General features: G+C 30.6%; 1 protein-coding gene across 1 annotated transcript in view; it reads left to right on the top strand.

Annotated features, from left to right (window-relative positions):
* The window catches only part of LOC111618276 (leucine-rich repeat neuronal protein 1-like), a 50,127-nt gene extending 27,062 nt beyond the window's left edge, over positions 1-23,065 (top strand). The window contains exon 4 of the mRNA XM_023359779.1: positions 22,993-23,065. The gene's annotated coding sequence lies outside the window, so the exon portion shown is untranslated. The remainder of the gene's footprint in view (positions 1-22,992) is intronic.
* The last annotated feature ends 2,226 nt before the right edge of the window (positions 23,066-25,291 follow it).

Here is a 25,291-nt window from a genome sequence, read left to right as displayed (position 1 = left end):
AAAAAGCCATTAAAACTATTTATGACCGAAATTGCATTATTGTATATTCTGTGCAATGTACGATACTTATCATTCCNGTCAGCTGTTACTACTACTTGACCCTTAATACGTTTTGTCTTTTTAGAAGAAGATAACGATCAATCGCGGCCTGTCCGTGCCGAAACCATTTTGTACCATCGTACAAGAAGATGCATGATGCATGAGAACAAGCGAGCCAAGCACACACACATATACATAGAATAATCCCTTCTTCCGTGAGATTTCTTGATTTATAAGGTTTGAGTTTGTCCAGTCTTTTGTGAGAAAAAGTTTGATTGCCCAGAAAGAAACGAAGAAAAAGAAACCTAACTAAGTAGAGAATGGAGATTCGTTCAGTTTTGTAAAGGATAACCTTGTTATTCTACCAAATTCCCTACAGTATAAAAGGGGGTAGAAGGTTGGAGACCCTTTTTATTACATTTAAGGGATGTTCGTGATTGCGTATATTGTAAAATTCAACTTGGTCTATTTTATCTTCTAGATATGTTATCGATTGATAAAAATTCATACTGTAACATTGAATATAAACTTTATGGTATAATTTAAAACTCGTGCTGATTTTCTTTCTTTTTTTTCCTAGTTTAAAATGCTTTAGTTTTATATATATATATATATATATATATTTTTTTCTAATTTGGGAAAAGGAAAGTTAATTGAATCGATAGGCCCTCTTCTANTAAATTAATAAATTATTCGATATTTTTATAATTAAAATTAGTCGAATTGTATGTCGAATTAAGTATAGCCCCTTATTTCGTAGGGTAGTATATAGTTTAGGGCATTTATACTATAGAAAAATAAGTGAAAATACATCAATAGAAATATCATATTTATCCTTTAAATTACATTGCAATTGAACTTTAATCCCTTAATTTATACGGTGAAAATGTATTATAGGGCATTTATACTGTATAAAATAATAGATTTTATGTACTTTTTACTTTTTTTCATACATTATACAATATAAATGCCTTTTTTATAATCCATTTTCACCGTATAAATTAAGGGGTTAAAGTTCAATTGCAATGTAATTTAAGGATAAATATGATATTTCTATAACACTAAATTAATTTTTTCATTATTTTTAATAGAAAAAAATTGATTTTTAATTTTATAAAAATTCCATATTTATCCTTAAATTACATTGCAATTAACTATAAAAAAATAGATACACAATAAAAAAATAGATAAATACACATAAAAAATAATTAAAACATAAATAAATTTTAAATTTAAAACTATAAAAATTTCATATTTATTCATAAATTATATAAATTCTAATAATTTCTCTGTCCAGAAATTCAGAATTTTCACAATTTATATGAATAGAAATCTACTTTAATTTCAAATGTTAGTCTTTTTATTTATTCTCGATAGAAAAAATAAATAATTATTCTTGAAAATATATTAAATATTATTATTTTTACAATTATTAATAATATATAAATGCCCATTTAATAATAAAAACTTTTATTTATAAGACACGAAATGATTGATGTTTAACATTTGAGAAAAGAAAGTCTTTTGTCATAATAAAGAAGTTTAATATTGTAAATATATTCATGGAATCCGTTTTGCCTATTAATCATCATCAACTATTAATCATCGCAGCAATTCATTATATCAACTCATGTTGAATGTAATCCTCTCATTCAATAAAATATTTGATGATAGTACTACTATTACCAAGTAATTTCATTAACATCGATGATAGAAAATATCCGTAATAAAATATTTAAAAATACATTTAATAATAAATATTTTTACTCTTTTTTTACCATTTTGAATTTTTCATTCATTTTGAAATTATGATTTTGATAATTCTTTAATTTCTTTTCATTAAATTGTACTCATTTAATCAATTTCTTGTAACGAAAATGACATTTATTTCTATTTCTTAAATTGAAATTTTTACATAAAAGAGGTCGGAATGACGTAACAATCGCGTAAATGACACAATAGTTGTTTACATATTGATGATGTAACAATTCCTAAATTACGCAACGATTGTTTTGCGTTATTACGTAACAATTGCTCAAATGACGAAACAATCGTGTTTTAAATGTCGTGACGTAACAATCGTGTATTAAACATTATGACGTAACAAACGTGCATTAGGCTAAATATTATGACGTAACAAAGCTACAATGAGACAATGATGTTTTTTTGCGTTATTACGTAACAATTGCTTGAATGACGAAACAATCGTGTTGTAAACGTCACGACGTGAAAATTGCGTTGTAGAACCATTGGCTTAAAATGACGCAATAATCATGTGGAATAAAATTTGCTGGCAACGTTATTACGTAACAATGATTTTAAATGAATAATGATGCAATAATTAAATTTAAACGTAACAAAATACATTGTAAAACGTAACAAGAAGCAATTGTAATTTAATTTCTTGATTTTTTTTTTTTTAAAATCAACGACCCTATATCAGATTTTCGAGAACGTTAAAACGGGAGTTTATTGAAAGTTTGAGATCCATTCCTTTCGTTTTACGTCTCTAGAGGACGAAATATTGAAAAGGTAGAAAAATTAAAATTTCAAAATGAATATCACGCATTAGTTTGCATATCGATTTATCGATTTAGCTACTAGTCTTTTAAAGGTTATAACAATTAGATCCTTAAGAGAATTTCAAAGAGACGAAGCGCATTGAAAGATGACTTGGCATTACTATAAAAGAAAAGCATTATAGTCAGCTGTTACTACTACTTGACCCTTAATACGTTTTGTCTTTTTAGAAGAAGATAACGATCAATCGCGGCCTGTCCGTGCCGAAACCATTTTGTACCATCGTACAAGAAGATGCATGATGCATGAGAACAAGCGAGCCAAGCACACACACACATACACACACATGTACAGTACTGTACGAAGAATTGCTGTCAGGATGTATGACTTAAAGTTCCTTCTCTCTCACCTACCAGTTTCGTGCAATAAATAATACAACACTTCATAAGTAATTCAGAAAGAGGTGTATTCCATGATAAATATTTACCTTGTCTTGTTTTCACTCGCTTCATAGAAGTAATGGAATAGACAGAGTCATCTCGATGTTTTACTGAAGAGTAATCACGCTTATAATTCATTTTTATAATGTTTTTTTTTTATTTTTGGATATATTCGTATTGTATTATTCGCGTGACGAATATTCGAATTACTTTTGTCACGTTATACAACAGAAAATGACATATAAATGCTATTTTAATATCTGTTTGTTCTGTGGAAGTTTCTTGCGTAATTTTATACTTTCATTCATTTTTACTTCGATTATTTTAATTATATTATATAAAATGGATAATATAATTTAATTTTCTGTACAAAATATACAATTCTAATAATTAAAATATTCATTTTTTTTTATAGAACGAAAGCCGGTATATTGATAAAGATATATGTTCTGGATTGCTGTTCTCGATTGCTGTTCCTATCTGTAAAAATGCATTTTTCTAACCTTCCTTTTGATTGATTGCTGTATTTATTGATTATATTTCTTCTATTCTCTCTCTTATCAAACCTTTCTTCTAGACTTCGATTGCATTTCTATTCTGAAAAGGATTGGCTTTTCCGCACATTTGAACTGGAATGGATCGAAACTAAATATCATTCTCTGTGTTTGTAATATCGATAAGAGATTGAAAGCATTTTATAAAAATAATTTTAAAACGATATTTTTAATCTGATAAACAGATAAGTTTCTTAATTATCCTGGTAAATTTTTTTCCCCTATACATTGCATTTTTTAACTGATAAGCAATAATTAGCTGATGATCTTTTTTCTTTTTTTCTTTTCTGGTAGGGTCGACACGAAATTTTGTATATCCATACCACTAAAAATACCTTCCATAAAAGAACTTTAATATCAGTTTAGTCTGTGAGATGAGGCATTGTTCCGTTTTCGAAACAACTGGGGTACATTTTTAGAGACGTCAACTCACGCAATTCTTCGTGACAAGTGTCTGTTGGAAAGGAAAACATTTCCTACTTCATAAAATAAAACGAGAGAGCAGAATTTAGAAATGTTATTTTCTAAATCGTATAAGAAACCAAAACCTGATACGTCTTACCGTATCTAGTTTTAAGATATTTGTAAAAAATCTGTTGGTTTTTTTAGCCCAGAGCATATGGAGAACGATGTCACTTGCTTCTGGAATACTCTGTCCGCACACACATATACTGTACACTCGACTATTCCCAAGTGGGGAGGCGATGATGGATCGACACTAGGCTCTGAAGTTGAACTGTGCGGACATGAGAAGGCGTTTTGGTTCAACAACAACATGACCATTTCACGCAAACTGCTCATCAAGCGACTGTTCAGGCTCCTATCTCCTCCCCAGGTCTTGTAACATAATGTTTAATGAGAAGCTATTAAGGAAAATACAAAGATGAATTCGTATAGTTCTTCCCAATTTCCGTATGGTGAAAGATACCAACACTTTCCTTTATCTATATAATTTGATGATTGTTATTATTATTCTCTTCCGGAATGGGTTTTTCCTCTCGGCTATTTTATTAAATCTTTTTCTGTTGTTTCTCCGTTCATAAATTTTATTCTAACGCCGCAACATCTGTTATTGTATCAATACTTCTTCTCCCTTTTATTTTTTTTTTATTATTTTTTTTATATATTTAAATTACAATAACGTGAAGGTAAATTGCTGTAAAAGTTGGAGAACTTTTTAATGTAACGTGCCAACTGGAATATAAATTAAGGATTTCTAAGACTTTATCCCAAAATTATCACCTACATAAAAGAAAAAGAAATATCCATGTATAACGCGAAGATGGTAAGTCTTTGTCCTATTTAATGCGTGCCAAGTTGGCAATTTCTTTTTTTACATTCGTGCACCATAAAGGTAACTGGAATCCGAAGGAAGAAAGAAAAAAAAATTGCATTTGATTAATTGAAATAATTTTCTAGCAATCGATAATACAAAAATAGAGTAGATAAAGGAGTCAGATCTTCAAAAACTGTCTCTTAAATTGACAGGAGGGATGGATTTCGCAAGACGTTTAATTTAATAATCTTCTAGTAAAAATATTCAATTATGCATTAAAAATCATTCATGACAACTTAAGAGTCATTATACCTCTTCTAAAATAATAATGAGGATTAAAAGTACTTGTTCATTGAAACTTAAATGAGAATTGCTCGAGTACTTAGTGTGTTTCAAAAGACATGGTTTTAGATGGTTAATTAGACCAAGATCAACCGCCAGGTACATCATTAATGCAATACGATGACGCACCACTCGAATCTAGATGACAGGAAATTAATTGTGTTCGCCCTTATAGTCGAGAATGATGAGTACCTTCCTTTACTCACAATTGTTTGCAGCCATTTGGTCAAACGATCGATTCCACTACAATTTACCTTGCAAATCATAACGAGTAATTTTATTAAATTTACTGTAAAAATTCTATTTAATTTATTTTTCAACTGTTTGCATCAAATAATATGAAAAATCTCGTAACAAATTGCGACGGGAATGACTTAAACGTTAGCGCTTTACACCATTTGATTTATGAAGTTGCTCTTTTCATAACGCCATTGTTTTATTCATTTTATACGGATAAAGTTACCGTGTGTACACGTGTATGTATTATGTATATTTTATTCTGCATATTTTATATTTTTTTCCCCGTCTAAATTTAGCATTTTCCACAAAGTTTTCTAAAGATCTTGTCTGGAAAGCTTTGTTCCAAGGATCCATCTAGATGTTATCAAACCTTTCGATATTCTTACGCTCAGGAATTAATTATAGGTTGTAGTACGCTATAAAAATTCGCAATTTAAACAGTATAACGGCTAACATTTACTAGAATTTATGACGTTATGGTTGTTTTGATACTCTAGTAATGAAAAAAATGCTTCATAATAAATTCATACTATCCAACATCTACGCTAATCTGAATACATTACGGTAGTTTTTAAGCACGTAAGCTGTCGAATAAAAGGTATATAACTCTTATTCTAAACCGTGAAACAGTATATTTCCTTTAGCAAATTGTATCTTTCACATTTACCATGCGAACTTTCACGGTCTTGATCTTTTATTCCTCCATTACTTAGATCATATTTTAGTAAAAGAGAAACGATATTCCATGTTGCATAGTTAGAAAAGGTGGAAGTGAATGTCGCTGGGAATTTGCGTGATGTGCTGTTCGAGAAAATAAATCACGAACGAGAAGCTATAATTTTGTCCGAATTCCAGAGTGAACAGGGGAAAAGTGGCACGCATGAGACCACGTCTATAAAAATTCTCTTTATTTTCAAGCCATCTAAATAGAAGGTCAACTACTTTCCATTAAAAATCTTATGGATATATTCTTGAAAAATAAGTGGTTTTAACGCCTTCTTCTGTAAGAATTTAATGCAAAACGTAACTCTTAATATAAGAATTTCTTTGTTTTTTTTTTCTTTTTCCTTTTTATATCCTCGTATATAAAATTTTTATATATTTATACCACCCTTTTTTAACGTAATGTTTAAGAAAATTAATGGTTTTATATGATTCTAAAAAGAGATTTTTTTTATAGCGAAGTCGTTTAGAAATCACGTAACATTTATGTTTAATTTTTATTTAGATCTTTAACCATTTTTTTATAAAAATTCTTTTACATACTTTACCGAACTCTTTTCTGTATATACCTAATTAAAATTTAATTTTACCGCCTTAATTTTTATTTTTATAGACTACTTAAACACTAGGAAAAAATGTACTAAAAATGCAGTAGATACTTGACAATTAATTAACGGATTTTCTTGGCGATTTTTCTCTACAGTTTTCTCTCTCTCTCTCAAAATTCTTATTTATTTTAAAAATAAACTGTAAAAATTCAATGAAAATCTTGAAAAATATATATTCTAGTAACGTTTATTCATTTAAAAATATTAAATTCTATTTTAATTCGCCAGCATTTTCAATATCATCGATCGAAATTAGATACGTTTCCAACGTCATAGATTGAAAATTTAATCTAGAAAAGACGTTTTTTTACGTTGTTTTTTGCAGAGTTTTTACACAATTAGAAAAGTTATCAAAGAATCGTTAGCTGTTCGACAACCAATTAACGTTAAAAATGATTGATCGATGCGAGACTTCGATCAGCAGTTAGATTGATTAGTTCATTTTTATCCACTAAAGTGGTTTAAATCTCGCTAATGGCTGATTGGTTAATGTCATTTAAGTTCGAAACTACTAGAAAATAATTTTCTAGAATAAACTTTCCATCTCTTAAAGGAACAAAAATAGAATGTTTCTTCTTCTAGCAAAGACTTCATTGCAATTTCAACCATTCTCGAGTATCAGAAACTAAATTGAATTATATAATAAATAAATAAGAAAAAAAACCACACGAACTAAATTAAAAATTAGGAAAGAATGGGGTAAAAAATGAAGAGAAAGATGAATTGGAAAGTTCACAAAGAATCCTATTAGCGAAGTAAATCAAATAAAAAAGATTTCCTTGTTGTATCGTTAGCAATCTCAAGAGATATATTGGGCATATGTTTCGAGAATGGTGTAGAAAGTAGCTTCGTACTTGGTACATTCAGTGTTGATATAAATCTTTTCTTTTCAGTGTAAGCGGATTATCGCCATCAAAACGACATGTAAGTATGATCCCCCTTTCTTTTTCCTCCCTCTCCTCCCCTTTACCGAGTATTTACACAAAAGGGAATGGCACCACACGGAATAGTTGGGTGGGACAGGGATACATAAACCTAGTTATGGAGGTTTGCAAGAGATGGTAAGAAAAAAAAGAGAAGAAAGCCCTTCTAAGGTTTGGGTATCTCAAGAGATTTACGATAATTACCATCGTGTTTACTGTAACTATTGGAAATGGTAATAAATGCTACTTTTTGGTTACGCCTAAGAGACTTTCTTCCACCAAAACTCATCTGAAGAGATAGGAAAAGTTGACACGCAGTAAGAGCCATGTTACATTTGTGCTCTTAATGAGTTTTCATTGTTCTTTTAATGAAATGTTTACTCTGAAGAGCGTTATCGACGAATTTCTTGGTGCTTTTTTTCTTTTAATTCTTCTTGAAGGATTAATTTATGTTTATTGACAATTAATTTCCACCTTTGTAAATTTCGGTTTCTAACTTCTTCTTTATCTCTCGCCTCGTTAATTGATAATGAAATTGAGAATTGTATACTTGTTCCAGCCCGAAAGGAAAAAAAAATTACGTGTTTAATTAATGTTTTTCTGAAGATTCTTCATCAATTCTCAAGTTTTAAATTACAGAAATCGAATGGAAATATGAAGATGAATGGAGACGTAACTTTACACTGTTTGATATTTTTTTAAAGAGGAGGGATGAGGATGAAATTATAAATAATATATATGTATTTTTTTTTGTTTTTTTAATGAAAATGCGATTGAAAGCATTGGAATTATTCCTATGTTTTGGATAATAACAATAAATAAATCTAAGAAAAGTTGATTGATTTTTGAATTGAAAGCCAAAAGCAATTTTCTCTTAGACGTTTCCTCCAAAGAGAAAAAAAAGAAATAAAGGAAGGAAACAACATTTCATACGAAACGAAGAATATTTTTATAACGTAGAACACAATCAAGAGAAGCTTAAAAATGGAATAAATCTCTTACAATTTTTATTAATTTAAACAATTAAAAATGTACAATAAGGAAACCACTCAGATAATCTAAATTTACTTAACTCGATTTGTTAATGGAGAATTATATTTTTAAGCGTGAAGTGATTACTGATTAACTTCTCGCTCTCCAAGTAGTTTAATGGCATTACATAAATTTTTCCTTTTTTTTTACGTCATTAATTCCGTGAGATTTTTTAATAAGCAATTAAAAAAATATAAGCAGGAGAAGGTTAAAATGTTATTCTAGTGGTACCATTGTAGTACATACATATCCCATCTACAGGAGAATCATTCCATGCACGTCACTCTTCATACCCCCCTCTTACTACTTGGCTAAAACTGTGCACACACTCATTTAGTGTCCAAACATGGATGTGCCATAAAGAAGAACAAATAAGGTACAGGAGGGTGTTTTCTTTTTATATCCTTGTTCACTTTTTAAATAGTAGCCTACTATATATATATATAAACATTTTTTTTGGCTGCTGAAGTTGACATCGAATTAACATTCCATTCCCGTTTTTAATTGTTGAAGTACAGTGTATCTTCGATACTTTTGCAAGAGGGGGAAAACAGGAGAAATCCCTATTCTATCGTTCAAATTCCTTTAGTACTTGACTATATTGCTACAGAATTTATATTAAAATTCTTTTGTAAACGTTTTTGGATTCTTTCGAGGAAACAAGTTTCCAAGAAACAGTAAAGGTTTTATGTGATGTCATTTAGTAATTGGATTTCCATGATTGGTACTTTAAACTTTATACGCATACCGATATTTTTCTTTCATGAACTCTTGTACATTTTGATGGTTTTTTCTCCTCTCTATCTTTTGTCTTATATCTAATTAAATAATAACGTTTGGTATTTGCTGCAACGTTTTTTTTCTAACAAGGAAACAAATCTCCTCTTCTCTCTGCTCCTCTCTCTCTGCTCTTATTCACTCTACTGCTTTTCAATTATGAAACTGTGTAAAATAAACAAAATCATATGTTAATATTCTATTTTTCTACCATTAAGATACTCTTTGTATCTCTGTTAAGCTACTTGAAAGTTTAAGTTTTCAGAAGAAAACTTTACTTTCTCATTAGAGCCAGATTTACGTGTAAGCTAAACATTAGGGCCTTACGTTACGAAGGTCCTCGAGATATTGAATAATAGAACGAGGCTCTTCGTAATATTGTATTAATTATACACATCACATATTGCTTATTATTATTTGGTGAGGGTGGGAAGATTTCTTGTGTGCTTCAGTTCTGCCCAACAAGAAGTCTAAATCCTGTTTCTGTTCTCAGAAAGTAGGTGTTTCTGTTTAAAATAACTAAGAATTAAATAAATTTATGCAATTATTAATTATCTAAAATTGTGTCCAANGTTATTCCAGAATCAACGCCTGTAATCTAATTTTTTCTTTTTATATCTTCTTAAAATTTTTTTTTTTATTGTTAAAACAGTAGATTTTTATATCTCCTTTAAGAAAATTTAACAAAACTTTAACTCTAAGGTATTCTCCATGTTAAGTATTGGACAGGAGTTGCGGGGGGAAGTGACATGTCTTCTATTCATTTTCCTGAGTTATAATGATTTAGATAAATCGTTTTATCCAAATCGATAAAGAATTCGATTCTGGCTAACACCTGAAAACCTCCCTTACTCGGATTTCTTCTCCATTTTTCTATGGAAAAAGCCAACAATTTGAGCTCCTTTAGAAGATTTCCCAGTTTAGTTTCCTTCCATTTAAATGAATTAATTACTTATATTTTCATCAATTTAATAAATATAAGGTAGCCCAGAAATCAGTTAACCGTTGTAAAGATTAAATTTCTGCTTTTTTATTCCAAAAAAACCTGTAAAAGTTTAATTCCATTAACCATTCTGAACTCGAACTTGGACGTATCACAGAAAATCTTGAAAAATATATATTCTAGTAACGTTTATTCATTTAAAAATATTAAATTCTATTTTAATTCGCCAGCATTTTCAATATCATCGATCGAAATTAGATACGTTTCCAACGTCATAGATTGAAAATTTAATCTAGAAAAGACGTTTTTTTACGTTGTTTTTTGCAGAGTTTTTACACAATTAGAAAAGTTATCAAAGAATCGTTAGCTGTTCGACAACCAATTAACGTTAAAAATGATTGATCGATGCGAGACTTCGATCAGCAGTTAGATTGATTAGTTCATTTTTATCCACTAAAGTGGTTTAAATCTCGCTAATGGCTGATTGGTTAATGTCATTTAAGTTCGAAACTACTAGAAAATAATTTTCTAGAATAAACTTTCCATCTCTTAAAGGAACAAAAATAGAATGTTTCTTCTTCTAGCAAAGACTTCATTGCAATTTCAACCATTCTCGAGTATCAGAAACTAAATTGAATTATATAATAAATAAATAAGAAAAAAAAACCACACGAACTAAATTAAAAATTAGGAAAGAATGGGGTAAAAAATGAAGAGAAAGATGAATTGGAAAGTTCACAAAGAATCCTATTAGCGAAGTAAATCAAATAAAAAAGATTTCCTTGTTGTATCGTTAGCAATCTCAAGAGATATATTGGGCATATGTTTCGAGAATGGTGTAGAAAGTAGCTTCGTACTTGGTACATTCAGTGTTGATATAAATCTTTTCTTTTCAGTGTAAGCGGATTATCGCCATCAAAACGACATGTAAGTATGATCCCCCTTTCTTTTTCCTCCCTCTCCTCCCCTTTACCGAGTATTTACACAAAAGGGAATGGCACCACACGGAATAGTTGGGTGGGACAGGGATACATAAACCTAGTTATGGAGGTTTGCAAGAGATGGTAAGAAAAAAAAGAGAAGAAAGCCCTTCTAAGGTTTGGGTATCTCAAGAGATTTACGATAATTACCATCGTGTTTACTGTAACTATTGGAAATGGTAATAAATGCTACTTTTTGGTTACGCCTAAGAGACTTTCTTCCACCAAAACTCATCTGAAGAGATAGGAAAAGTTGACACGCAGTAAGAGCCATGTTACATTTGTGCTCTTAATGAGTTTTCATTGTTCTTTTAATGAAATGTTTACTCTGAAGAGCGTTATCGACGAATTTCTTGGTGCTTTTTTTCTTTTAATTCTTCTTGAAGGATTAATTTATGTTTATTGACAATTAATTTCCACCTTTGTAAATTTCGGTTTCTAACTTCTTCTTTATCTCTCGCCTCGTTAATTGATAATGAAATTGAGAATTGTATACTTGTTCCAGCCCGAAAGGAAAAAAAAATTACGTGTTTAATTAATGTTTTTCTGAAGATTCTTCATCAATTCTCAAGTTTTAAATTACAGAAATCGAATGGAAATATGAAGATGAATGGAGACGTAACTTTACACTGTTTGATATTTTTTTAAAGAGGAGGGATGAGGATGAAATTATAAATAATATATATGTATTTTTTTTTGTTTTTTTAATGAAAATGCGATTGAAAGCATTGGAATTATTCCTATGTTTTGGATAATAACAATAAATAAATCTAAGAAAAGTTGATTGATTTTTGAATTGAAAGCCAAAAGCAATTTTCTCTTAGACGTTTCCTCCAAAGAGAAAAAAAAGAAATAAAGGAAGGAAACAACATTTCATACGAAACGAAGAATATTTTTATAACGTAGAACACAATCAAGAGAAGCTTAAAAATGGAATAAATCTCTTACAATTTTTATTAATTTTCAAATATAAATAAATTTCTAAATCTAGTTAAATTATTCATGTTGTACAGTACTTACAAGCCCTTCGAATGTAATGTCATTAAAAACAAAATAATAATAATTTTAAATATTTATCGAGTTTTAAAGGGGGAAAAACAAATGTAGTGACAATATATTTTATTAAAAAGTAATGTTTAATAAAATTTTCTTAAATTTATATGAATTACTTTCACAAAAATCCTTACCTAACCTGATCTTTAACATAATTACAATTAATTTTAATCATTTTAAATGCTGTTAATATATATATAAATAATTCTAAATTATTTTATACATTTAAAATATAAATTTATACTCGAGGCAACTACAAATTATTTAAAGAATTTCATTAATTTTTAATGATGATATATAGAATATTAGTACACATATATAAGCGTTATTCCAGAATCAACGCCTGTAATCTAATTTTTTCTTTTTATATCTTCTTAAAATTGTTTTTTTTTTTANTATAATTACAACAGGATGTAAAGTACTATATTATTTTTCTGACTTTTCCAACGATTATCAACACGACTGTGTGCCTGAAATAGCCATTTCCTAACAGGTACTTTATGTGGATTCACGTTAATGTGCCAAGCCTGGACTTTAAGCATGCACCGAATTAAGTAATGACAAAATTTGTAAAAAAAACAATCCAATATTTAATAAAATTTCTAGTAATAACTATATACAAAATTTAGTACAAATCAAATAACAATTTATTCAACATAAAGCAATAAGATTCAACCCAACAAAGCTCAAATCAATATATTTTCTAACTTAACTCTATTCCCTGTTGGAATTCGACAAAAATTCAAAGACTTAACTTATGTACAATAATTCTTATGAATTAAAGGTTTTAATTGTCACCTCAATACACTAGGAACCTTTTTCCTCAACTCTCAAGAATTTCTCTAATCTTCGATCCACAAATCGAATAACTTCAAAATCGCCTTGGAATTACTTTATCCTATAGGACACCTCTCTCTCGTTTGCTGCTATGAAGCTCACCACGCTCGTTGCTAACAGAAGTTCACCTTGGTCATCTTCACTTGAGGTTTGGTTTTTATACTGTGAGGTGACGTCACAATTCTGAGTGAGAGCACTCCCCTCATTTACATATTTATTGCTAACAATAACTTTTCCTGTTTGCCTGGCAGTCTATTTTCCGAAACAATACTCGCTAACCTTTTACATTATTCTTTTTGACAATTTTTGGGATGTTTTATTCTTTAAGCAAGTTCCTAAGTGGTGCTTGTGGGGTCTTTCCCCCCTTTTCTCGGTGCGGACTTTCTTTTTTCCACTCGGGAGCGCAAGTGTGCACGAGTTTTTCTATGGCGCTTTTCTCTCATTGGTGAGTTGGTTTCTCTTCTATTTTTAAGTTTCTAAGGAGAGTGGTGAGGAAACTTTTGTCCTAACAAAACATAAGCCCCAAACAAAAATAGAATAAAAGCAAAATAAAAGTAACTAAAAAATAACACTTGGACTTGGTTCCTTACAAGGATTAGATAATTCAATTGAATATATTGTGCATGTTCAAAACAAACATGAAGTCTGGCGAGGAGTCAGCAAGAAGAAACAATGCAACAGAAGATGTGAACACCTTGCACAGAATGACAAATGTTAATATGTTATAATTAGTAAAGCAACAAGATATGACGCATATACACAAAATATACATGATGTCTGGTGAGGTGTCAGCGAGAAAACACTACAAGAAGACATCTCACACAGAATGCTAAATGTGGAAAGGGAATACAATTAAGTAAGCGAATACAAATCAGTAAGCGAATAATTACAGTTATTTACAAGTTGGAGGCAAGCAAGGAAAAGATCTAGTTGATGGGCGTAGCCGAATGGTACTTTTTCACAAGCTGCTTGAAGAGGTTAAAAGATTCTTCATTCTTAATGAGATCATAACAGTTGCAGGGCCATTTTCTGCCATTCCTGCTTGTAGTTAATTCCAGTTCTATTCTCTCCTTTTTGGTGATGGGACATTTGAAAAGGTAATGCCTACTACTATCTTTTTTTGCAGTAAACGCAGGTGTTGCTGCTTCCAAGTGAAAATGGTAGGTTCAAACTCACACCTCCATAGGTGTGAGTTTGAACCTACCATGGTTTGTGAAAAATTGAGTGTTAATGTGATCAATCTTAACCCATCTATTATTGATGTATTGGGTGATGCTGAGTGATGGAATAATTTCCATCACTCAGCATCACCCAATCGTTCTGCCAATCCTGTACAAGCTCTTCCCAGAGAAGCTTCTTCAAGGTCTTAATTGAGATCTTATGGTAGGCAAACAATAGATTGGTATTGCTAGCAGCACTTTTAGGGAGGCAGTTCACTCACTCATTGCCAGCAGTGCCTGTATGTGAATGAATCTATTGGAATGAGTACCTGTTGCTAGAGTGGAGGAGGATGGATTATATGTTGGCAACTATAGGTTGGAGAGTCCTCTTGTGGATGAGTGAGAATGCCAAGGCACTATCAGAGGCAATGGTAATGTCTGCTATGAAAATGGTGTCCACTCCACTCAATGAAGAATTGAATAAAGCTCTGGAAAACAAGAGCACAGAGGTTTAACTGGAAGAGCTTGATGTCTCAATACCATTCTCGTAAGCAACAAAACTGCAGCCAATTTGCCTGTTGATACCAAACCCATTGGTGTAGATTGTAATACTCAGGTTATCTGGGATACTTTCAAGTTGCATGTGGCAAATGCCAAAGTGCCCCCTATGCTTTGGCACCACAGGACCGAAGGGTTGACATCACGTCGATGAAGATCACAATGACAAATTTCATCAGGACTGACACCACTGCGTCTTTGCAGACAGACACAGAAACCATTTTGTTCTCTTGTGTGAGTGGTTGCGTACGTAGGTTAGATTTGGATGGGAGACTTAAGGAGAACAACAGAAGAAATGCACTCCACAAGGTTATTCATTTAACAAATACCAGTTTAATTATAAAGGTTATTTACAGGGTTAAGGCTGTTTATAGGACTACTTATCGTTAAACTATTGAACAGCTCGAGAGAGAGAGAGAGTTTACATGAGGTTCGTATGGCAATAAATACCTGGAGTCTGATTAGGTCCTCGTTGAAGGAAATCTAGTTCTGGCATTGATTAAAGTTCAGGTGTTAATCCAGGTTGGGTTCACTTCAGGCGCTAATCCAGATTAGGGTTAAGGATGGTGATAGAGAGGGATGCACACACCCACATAAGAAGGTTTACAACTGATGACGGGAAAAAGCCTCGATTGTCATGTCCCCTCCATTTTATATGGGGGTTTCTTCTGGGTTTTTTCCCACTTACTCATTTGAAGCTTTAGCACGTTGTATCCAATCGATGATGTTTACCCATTGAGTTCAAGTGACACAGTTGATGTGTCACTTCCACCAAGGAACTAATTCTGTGGGAAACAGTTTAATTGCCGATTTAATCAAATATTTTTTTTTTTTTGAAAAATTATCTGATTTGAACAACAAAGTATTATAATAATTTAAAATAATTTTTTCTAAAACCTTTCTTTAAAAATAAAGTTTCTTCTAATTTCGGCTCTCACATCAAATAGGAGAGCCAGGATCTCTCATTTGAGAGTAAGGAACCGGAGTCTCAATGTCATCTGCAGTGAATAAGTTATCACCAATTTCTAAGTTATCTCCCCATTTGATCTTCCAAATTTTTTGATAAAGCAAGATGACCTTGTCAATGGGTGTCCACCAGGCCATAATTTGGAGATTGATACTTGATGATGTTCTGAAGTCCCCAGTGGTCAAGAGGAGTGCTTTCCTCTGGGCAGAGATAAGCTTACGTCAGAGGGTATACCTTGCGGACTGCTTCACCCCAGCTGCTGCAATCGTAAGTCACCATGGATAAGAAGATGCTTTGATAAATGATATTCATGGCACCAGAGTTCATACCCCAGGTTCTTCTTGCCACCCTTGCAAAGTCCTGAAAGATCAGCCCAGTGTGCTGAGATATATACTTTACATGCTGGTCCCAAGAGAGCTGGAAGTCTATAACAGTTCGTAAATACTTGAGTTTGTGGTTGCATCAGTTAACGTTCAGAATGTGTTATGGCTTTTCTAAATTATAGCAATGTGTAGTGGTCAAATATCATGAAAGCCACAATGAAAATTTCACTTTGGGGTCTTTTTGAGTTAGTCACAATGCATTGTGGCTGTTTTTACAAGTGCCACAACACAAATATCGCTTTGTGGATGATTTTTTTTGAAGTTGATTTTTTGGATTGTGGGTTAATTTTTTCATTATAAGTAAGTCAATAGAAAAAGAGTAGGCAGACTTGGCACGCATGCGCGTCGTATAATTTTGAAAGAACAATTCGAACTGAAGATTGTACTTATTTTAACGACATTCGTTATTCGAATTTACGAGCTAAAACTGTAGGAACCTGATGAAGAGCCCAGAAGGGGTTCGAAAACGTTTGTTTTTCGTTATTTTTCGTCGTTTATCGTACTACACCGTAAATTTGGTTCAGTGTAAGTGATTATTATTGAGGTGTGGTGAGTAGTTTGTTTTTATAGTTTAGCAACGCCAGCTAAAATCTACCGTAGAACAGTCATAGGCCTAACTAGGGCCAGAGCTTGTCTGCAGTTCTTGTTGGAATGTAAAAAAAACAATGTCGTACCCATGTCCTTTTTCCGGATACGTCTCCCCCCGGGGAGCGAACCCCTCCTTGGTAAAGTGAGGATGATGTGTCTAAACAGAGCCATTCGATGCACCAGGAAACAACTCTATGTTTTTCATCAGGATCAATCAATCACAGTTGAAAAAGTTGAGAAACTATTTTCGTATACAGTATTTCAACTTTTTACATTTTTATCAACTAAGAAATATATTTTAATGTGAGGGGAGGAGAGGTAAAAATAAAAAAATAAAAAAAAAGTCATCTTTCAAAGCGGGGGGAAGAAGTGTTTATTTTCTAGAAAAGATGGTGCGATATCATTCAATAGTAGTTTGGTATCTTTTGCCTCTTGCGAGCATCAATCACAATTGTAGTTCTTCCTGTGTCTTCTTTCTGTGACTTTATTAATGAGCAAAGGAGTGTCTGTTTTACTGCAAAGCCTCATAACTCAACAAGGAAATTATCTAACCATGGTAGGATGCATTGTCCTCTTCGTTAGTAGGAAAATCTCGATGGAATAATCTTCAATAGATGCTATCTTTCCCGAATATAAACTTTTAATTAATTTTCACACTGGGTATTTTTTTATTCCTTCTTTCTTTCTCTCTCTCTCTTTCTCTTAAAGTAATTCATACAATATTATGTACTGACGTTCCTCTGTTTTACAGATATAAAATTTAAATATTTCTTACAAATTTTTATATTTTTAAAAATTACTTCTCTTTTATCGCTTCCAAAGTAAAATAGCTTTAATTTATGAGCCATTTTAAAAATATTTATTTAAAAATTGGTACATTGACTTTCGGGCCACCCTGTAATTTAATTTATAACCTTTTCTGTATAGTTTATATTGAATATTGTATATTAAACCTATATCTAATGTTGTATCTCCATATTTGTTTATAAATCTCTCCATTAACTATTCAAATTTACTCCAGTATATATTTAAATTCTCATCTATGGATATCAGGAATAAATTACAGAAAATATGAGGCTTATAATTTAACAAAATAAGTAAATTAGTTAATTTTCCACGTCTAAAACGATGGTAGGGAAGAAAGAATCTAGAAAGATAAAGTAATAAAGTGTCTATAGGATTCGCAGTGTATTGTATTTGTAATTACAGATCGGTTCACGCAACATGACTTTTGTAACTGCTATCTGCAATGAAACCAGGAAGTACACTGTACATCCGATGAAATGAATTGACTTGTCTGCAAACGTTATGGCATCTGCAGCAGGAATATTCATGTAGGAAGGGCGTATACTGTGTTAATACACAGTTAAACTGCATCGCATCTTTATTTAATGAAGTCGATTGCTAATAATTTGTAATATCCGTAAACACTACGTTACGTGATTTATCTGTAAATGAAAGATCGAAAAGATGACAGCCTGTTACGTTGTTTTACTCAGTAGAATTTCTGTAAAACGGGATTAATCAAATTAATACGTTACGTATCCACGAATCGAGGGGAGATTACTTGGTGTTGTTGTGCTTTTGATATCTGTTACCTTGATAAGTGAAAATGAATAGGGGGTATCCATTGGTACCCTTTATCAGATAGGGGAGAGGTAAAAACATGCTGTTGTATGAGTGTATCTTATGAATAATAAATTTATAAAGTGCAACTTGGGAATTTTGTTAATTCCATAAATGAATTTCCTGTGTCTTTTGTCGTTGAGAATTAAATGAATTTCTCGATTTTCTACTTCAGATATCTTCTTAAAATAAATTTTTAGCTTCATGTAATTTAATATAACTTATGTTATAACTTTATGTCGAAAAAATAATAATAAGATGTGTTGTGTTAATATATTCGGCGTAACTTTAATATTAATACACTTGGCTTGGTTACAAAAATCTGTAGTGAAGTACAGGATGATGATAATTAAAGAGTAGGTGTTGAGTACTTTCTGTAGAACGAACTATTGGATAATTCTCAATCAAATTTAATACACGTACTGTCTTAAGTATGCTGGAAGAAGATTTTACTTCGAACGTTAGCCGCATGGGCGAAATTGGCGCTGCTGTCTCCTTAATGTGCCTGTTACCTACATTTTTTAAAAAGGAATTTCGGATAAAAGAAGTCACAATATATTCAGAACAGAATTTAAACTAAATTTGGTTAAGATTTACCCTTCTTTTTTTTCTACAGAGAGCTCTGAACATTTACTCTTCATGATCACCCTATACAGAAACTTTTTAAAAATAATTATTATAAAATTATAAATTAAATTTATGTATTATTTTAGTAAAATGTTTTATGTATAATTTTACATAAAATATGTGTATTTAAAGATTTATATATGAATCTTTATTCCCTCTTTTCAATTTTCGTACAGTACGTATCACCGTAATGCGATATGCAAATAAAAAAAGAATCTCTTCACAAGTATCATACTCGAGTTATGAATTCAAAAAAAGGAATAAAAAATAAATAAATAAATGTAAGTTTGAAAAATGTAACTTCGCTTCTTGCAACGTTGCAATGTCTTTCAGCAGTTACTACCATTTTATTCCAAGTCGGAGATATTCTATTTCCGTTTTCTAAGCTGGCAAATACTTGGATAATCGTTACGTTCTGAAAAGTTATCAGCTTTTTCAATTCCTTCACAACTTTTCTGGTTATATAGCTATGAAGCCTTTTTCTACTGACTATAGCAGATTTGAATCGGTTTGATATGCTGCCCTGGGGAGTGATCATCTCTTCCTATGGTAAATATGTCGAGAACAGTATGCTTTGCACACCTTCCCCCCTTTCATCCATTGTTCAATGAAGCTTAGCGAAAAATTGGATTTCTGAAGCGTGTGACATATGTCATCAGTTGAAGAAAGAAAATCAGGTGAGAAGACAGAAAAAGGAAGACAGTTCTTGACATCTCTTGCCAATTCAAAATAAATTTCGGAATATTATTATTATTTATAGATAATGCACTTTCTGCTGAATTTATTTCCTGGTGTGGATTATTATTTACTACTTCATTTACATTTATATTTTATAGTTTAATTTTAATATATTGTGCCAGTACGTAAAAAATTGGCTTATGTGTCGTAATATATTAAGAGAAACTGTGTAATTTTTTAGTTAATTAGTGCTTAATGTTTAAGATCAATTGGACTGAAATTTGAAAACATTGATGACCTATAAATTCCAGATATAAGTCGAGTCCAGATATGTAAAACACATGGGCAGTAAACCCCGATTAACTGTATATGAACTCCGATTTAAACGTAATCTCAATTCAAAATTTTCCCTTGAACAGAGTTACGTAGATGACCGGAATGACTCTGCAGTTATTAGGAAAAGTATGATTTACAGGGGCAAGATACTACTAATTTGAGATCGAGAGCTTATATTTTAGACGAAATAAATGCAATTTTCAATCATGTTTTTTAATTTAACTTTTGCTCGTTTAAAATTCCGATTTTAATTCCTCGATATAGGAAGACGTAATTTGCAAAACATATTGTCAAAGAAAATAAATGAAGAGTGACAATTCCATTTGTAGAATGAATAGAAAAGTGTACAACTATGCTTATCTCCCATACCATGATCAATAAGAGGTCAATTCTAAGGTGAATGCGATCGTAACAGAGATATCATGCTATATACATTAGCAGATTGTCAAAAGATAGATCATCATGAGGAAATTGGTAATTAAAATGCAATAGTATTATTGCAGTTATATAAGTAATTGTTTTTCCAATCCGAAAGATATCTTGTTAATGATAGGATTTTTTCTGACTCTCTTCATCACTATCATTTGGCTAAGAATGTTTCATCCTAATTATCCCATTAGCAAGGGTTATTCCTGTGTTCTTTATAAATACTCCAACCCTCTTATCCTTTTCTTAGATATCATTTACAAGATTTTCGCTAGATCTTCTTAAGATCCATTAATTTTATTGGATAGATAACATAAGGCTCATTTCCATATATAAGCTATTACACATATATTTGCATTTTGAATTCTCTTTATACATTTTCCACAAGAAGATAGTTGAATATTCCTCATCTAAATGATCTTGTTGCTTTTCTACTTTTACTCCTAATTTACATGTATATGGGAGTATTTAAAATGCGTTTTTTCCCCTCCTTTCTTTCAGTGATGTTAGGTAACTTTTTTCGTTTATTATTATTATGGTGGCATTCGATTATTTTCCAGTAAACAAATAAGATATTCAAGTAAAGTTTCTCCTAAATGTTCTATAGAATAATCAGTTTTTTGGATTAAAAAACAACACTTTTAAATCTTACTTTTTATAGATTCTTCCTGCGGTTGGTTTCCTGCAACTAAGCATAAATTTTTTTTTATCTTAAACTTCCTGGTTGATTTAAAGTCATTTCAAAGCACTAAAAAATGACCTTTATTTTCATTAAACATAGTAAAACTTGTCCAAAGCGGAAACCTGCCTAAGAAGAAGAAATTCTTCAAAACGGAGTGATTTTTTTTTGTTAAAAAGAAACCTGTTCGAAACGGAAACTTGCCAAACTTGATTTATAAAAATTCGGTACTGTGCCATTGCGGTTTACACAGGTTTTACTAAAGAGTTTTTCTAATATTGTTAACTCCAAATTAAGCTTTAGAAAGATGGAAACATTGCTGCTAGACTTTTCCGGCATTCTTAATTTGTTTTCATCCCTAATAATTGCTATAATTGTATTTGTCTTCAGATTGGTTTCGGAGATGTTTAGGGAATGGGGCCATATCTCCCGAACTAATAGTGTTATTTTCCTGAAAATTTTCAGAAATATTTGTCCCTAAAAAGGAAACCTCCCTGTAAAATTTCAGAAATTTTCGACAAAAAGCATAGGAGTTATTAAACTTCGAATGTTTTGAAAAAAAAAACCCCTAACCAAAAAAAAAATTTTTTTTTGCATTTTTCAATATTTCAAGATCCTCCGTGTCCAAAAATAAAAAAATCTTAAAATGGGTGGGTCATTTTTTTGACCGGCGGTCATACTTTCTCTCTTATATAACAGCCGAGAAAGTAATTGAGTCTATTCGTTATAAGAAAATGTAGAAATTTATGATGCAGTATCGTGTATCTTATTGATAAGAACCTTATGTACTTGATAGAAACCTTCTGCAGTCGATAAGAAAAAAAAATAAATCCAAATGTAATATTATCCATAAAATTCTACTTCTAAGTATCTATATCAATTGGTATAATTCGCTTGGAAACTAAATCACTTTGCGAGATTTTCATCCCTCTTGGGGATTAAGTAAAGGAAATTTCAGTGACACGTTTGTCATTAGTCTCTTCGGATCAGAAATTACTAATAACATATCCTGTTTGCTTTAGGAATGATTTTCTATAAACTGGAGAAAGTATTTCCTAAGAGAAATCAAAATTACTTTTATGAATATTTAGAAGGATAGTCGATGTGATTCACTTAGATCCTTTTCATCTTCTAGAATAATTAATACTGCATAATTAGACGAGATAAGNTATCATCAGCAACTTATTGAAAAATCCCTCTAGAGATCTTAATATCATCATGAATCAAATTTGAATATTACTTTACAAGCCACATTACGTGAACTGAATCTATTGGTGAAAATTGTATTGAATCTCGACTCGCTTCGGGTCTAATTTTGTTAAACATCAAATATTTCTAGAGTATGAATGATCCTGGGGCATATTTAAAAACTTCTCGATACATTTACACTCGATAATTTTATAAATTTTTCCATTCAAACGAAGCTATAAAACGTTAATTAATAAAGAAATATTAAATTTGTAAATTATTTTTAAAATGAATACTTTATTTTTTCACTTTTCTGAATGCAAAGTTGATGTTGTTCTTTAGTTCGGGATATCTTTTGTTGGTGTGATGTAGATCTATAAATCTCCACTGTCGTCATCGTCTGTCTGTCTGTCCTTTAATAATCTCGAGAAATTTATATACGACTCGATCGAAACTCACGTGATTTCAATTTAAAAATTTTTTTTCCAGCACGGAGTTAGATGACTGGCATGACTCGATTGTTATCGGGAGAAGTATGATCTACAGGGGTAAGGCACCATTGAAATCAAAACCAGATATGGAAAGCCCGATTACGACCGGAAGTCACGTGATTTCAATTGAAATTTTTCCCCGCTGAACGGTGTTACATAGATGACCTGAACGACTCTGTTGTTATCAGGAAAAGTATGATGTACAGGGGCAAGGCACTACTACTTTGAGATCGAGAGCATATAGTTTAAATGAAATAAATTAAAAATATGATGATAATAAAAAAAAATTGCAGCCCACCGGCACTGTGACGATGCCACAATAATCTTTGCTTCTTGCACTTGAAAGATTTGTTAAAATTTCATAATATTTTCGTTAATTCTACTTTTTGATACACTTAAAATAAGGAATAAACATTTATAAACTTTTTAGATATTAATTAATTATATTTCCCTTTAAAAAGTGGGGTGCGAATTATATTCGGTGTATTCGCTACCATTTTCAAAACTAAATAATAACAATCTTAACATAAAATTATTATAATTATAATTTATTTTAAATATATTTTAACCTTTTTACAGTTAAAAAAATTCGATTAAGATTAAGTCTTAATTAATGTAGAAGTTAGTACGTAATGACGATTCTATAGTAAATTCAATCAATTTTACATCATTTCCCATATATTAAATGAATTTATTAACGTTTTTATTTAAAAAAATCCAAATTTAAAGCTATGAGATGAACCTAAAATTTATCATCTTGAACACTTAGCTGTTAAATCTCTACCGAATAATATCCAAGTAAAGTCTTCACTTGAACATCATTCAGTTCATTTTATTTAATTTAACTTTATTCCCATCTCATATTCTTTTTATTATTATTACTTTCTATTTTTCGAATAACATTATCGGTTGCCATAGAGATAATCATTACATTTTATAGTTCACACCGAAACTTTAATAATTATAACGATGTTTAATGATAAAAATTTACATCTTTTATTGCTCGTTCCGATGTCGACAATTTAATTGAATATTATAATAATCGATATTATCATAATTTACTATAGAAAAATGGCTGACTTATCCGGTGATGCGAGTGTTGACCTGATGTCTTCATTACAAGCTTTTCCAATCTCATGCTTCACTGATCAAAGATTCGCTTAAATAAATCTCATGAGAGATTTGATAATTAACATTTAGGTCACAAAGTTCAAGTATTTTGAATCGCGAACGTGTTTAAGTAGCTTGATTCAAAATACTTGAACTTATGACCCCCAAATGTTAATTATCAAATATCTCAGGAGATTTGATAATCAACATTTGTTTGCTAGATTTGATTATCCATCTAAAATCTACTCATTTGTTTAATTTTCAAAGATAATTACTCGTTTTATTTTATTTTTTTACGTAAATTTTATAGCCTTTTCATCATTAAAATTTTATTTATAAACTCTGAAAATATTTATTAAAATNATATATATATATATTTTATACAGTTTGAATATAAAAACTTATATATAATGTTATTCTAGTCATGCAGTTTGAAAAGAAGTTTGGTGAATCCAGAGATGTGACACATAGCTCGATTTACTGAAAGAAACATTTATCTGGATGCACTGTAAAATATCCATTTCCCAAAACATAAAAATACTATATTTTTTTTCCCCTCCCTTACTCTAGCAATATTTTAGAAAACTGCGGGTTTTCATAAAGAAGAAAAATAACAGCAAAACACCGTTCTGATTTCAACTCCATTATCATTATGATGGCTGTCATATGTTTCTCTTGAATCTTTTCTCAGTATTTACTCTCTTACTTTAGTTTAATGCTAAGAAATTTTCTTTAAAATGTATATAATTTGCAAAAAAATATATTAAGAATTACTTATTTATTCGAACTTTAAAGCAAAACAAAAAAAATTCGAGCTTTAAAGCAGAAAGCCATTACAATAATATTTCGAGCTGTACAGCAAAAATTAATACTTACAATATTTACTTTTATTTCTTAATCAATTAAAATCACTGGAAGAAAATTACTTGATTTAATATTTTCATTGATTAAAATTTAAAACAAAAAAAAACTTGCGAAATTTATATAATTTAGTAGAAGTAAACAAAATTAAGTTGTTTACTTTTCTACACGTTTAACCCCCCTGTTTTTTATTTACTATTAAATCGATTTTGAAAAATATAATTTTACTATAAACAAAGATAAAATATTATCATTAGAAAATAACAAGAACGTATATTAATTTATAAAAATTGTATCTAGAAAATATAAAATATTGCCTTATAAAC

The sequence above is a fragment of the Centruroides sculpturatus genome, unplaced genomic scaffold, assembly GCF_000671375.1.
Source record: "Centruroides sculpturatus isolate CEXI.00-Female unplaced genomic scaffold, Cexi_2.0 scaffold69, whole genome shotgun sequence".
In the NCBI taxonomy this organism is placed as follows: domain Eukaryota; kingdom Metazoa; phylum Arthropoda; class Arachnida; order Scorpiones; family Buthidae; genus Centruroides; species Centruroides sculpturatus.
Note: the sequence above shows the minus strand (reverse complement) of the source record. Positions and strands in the feature narration are given on the sequence as shown.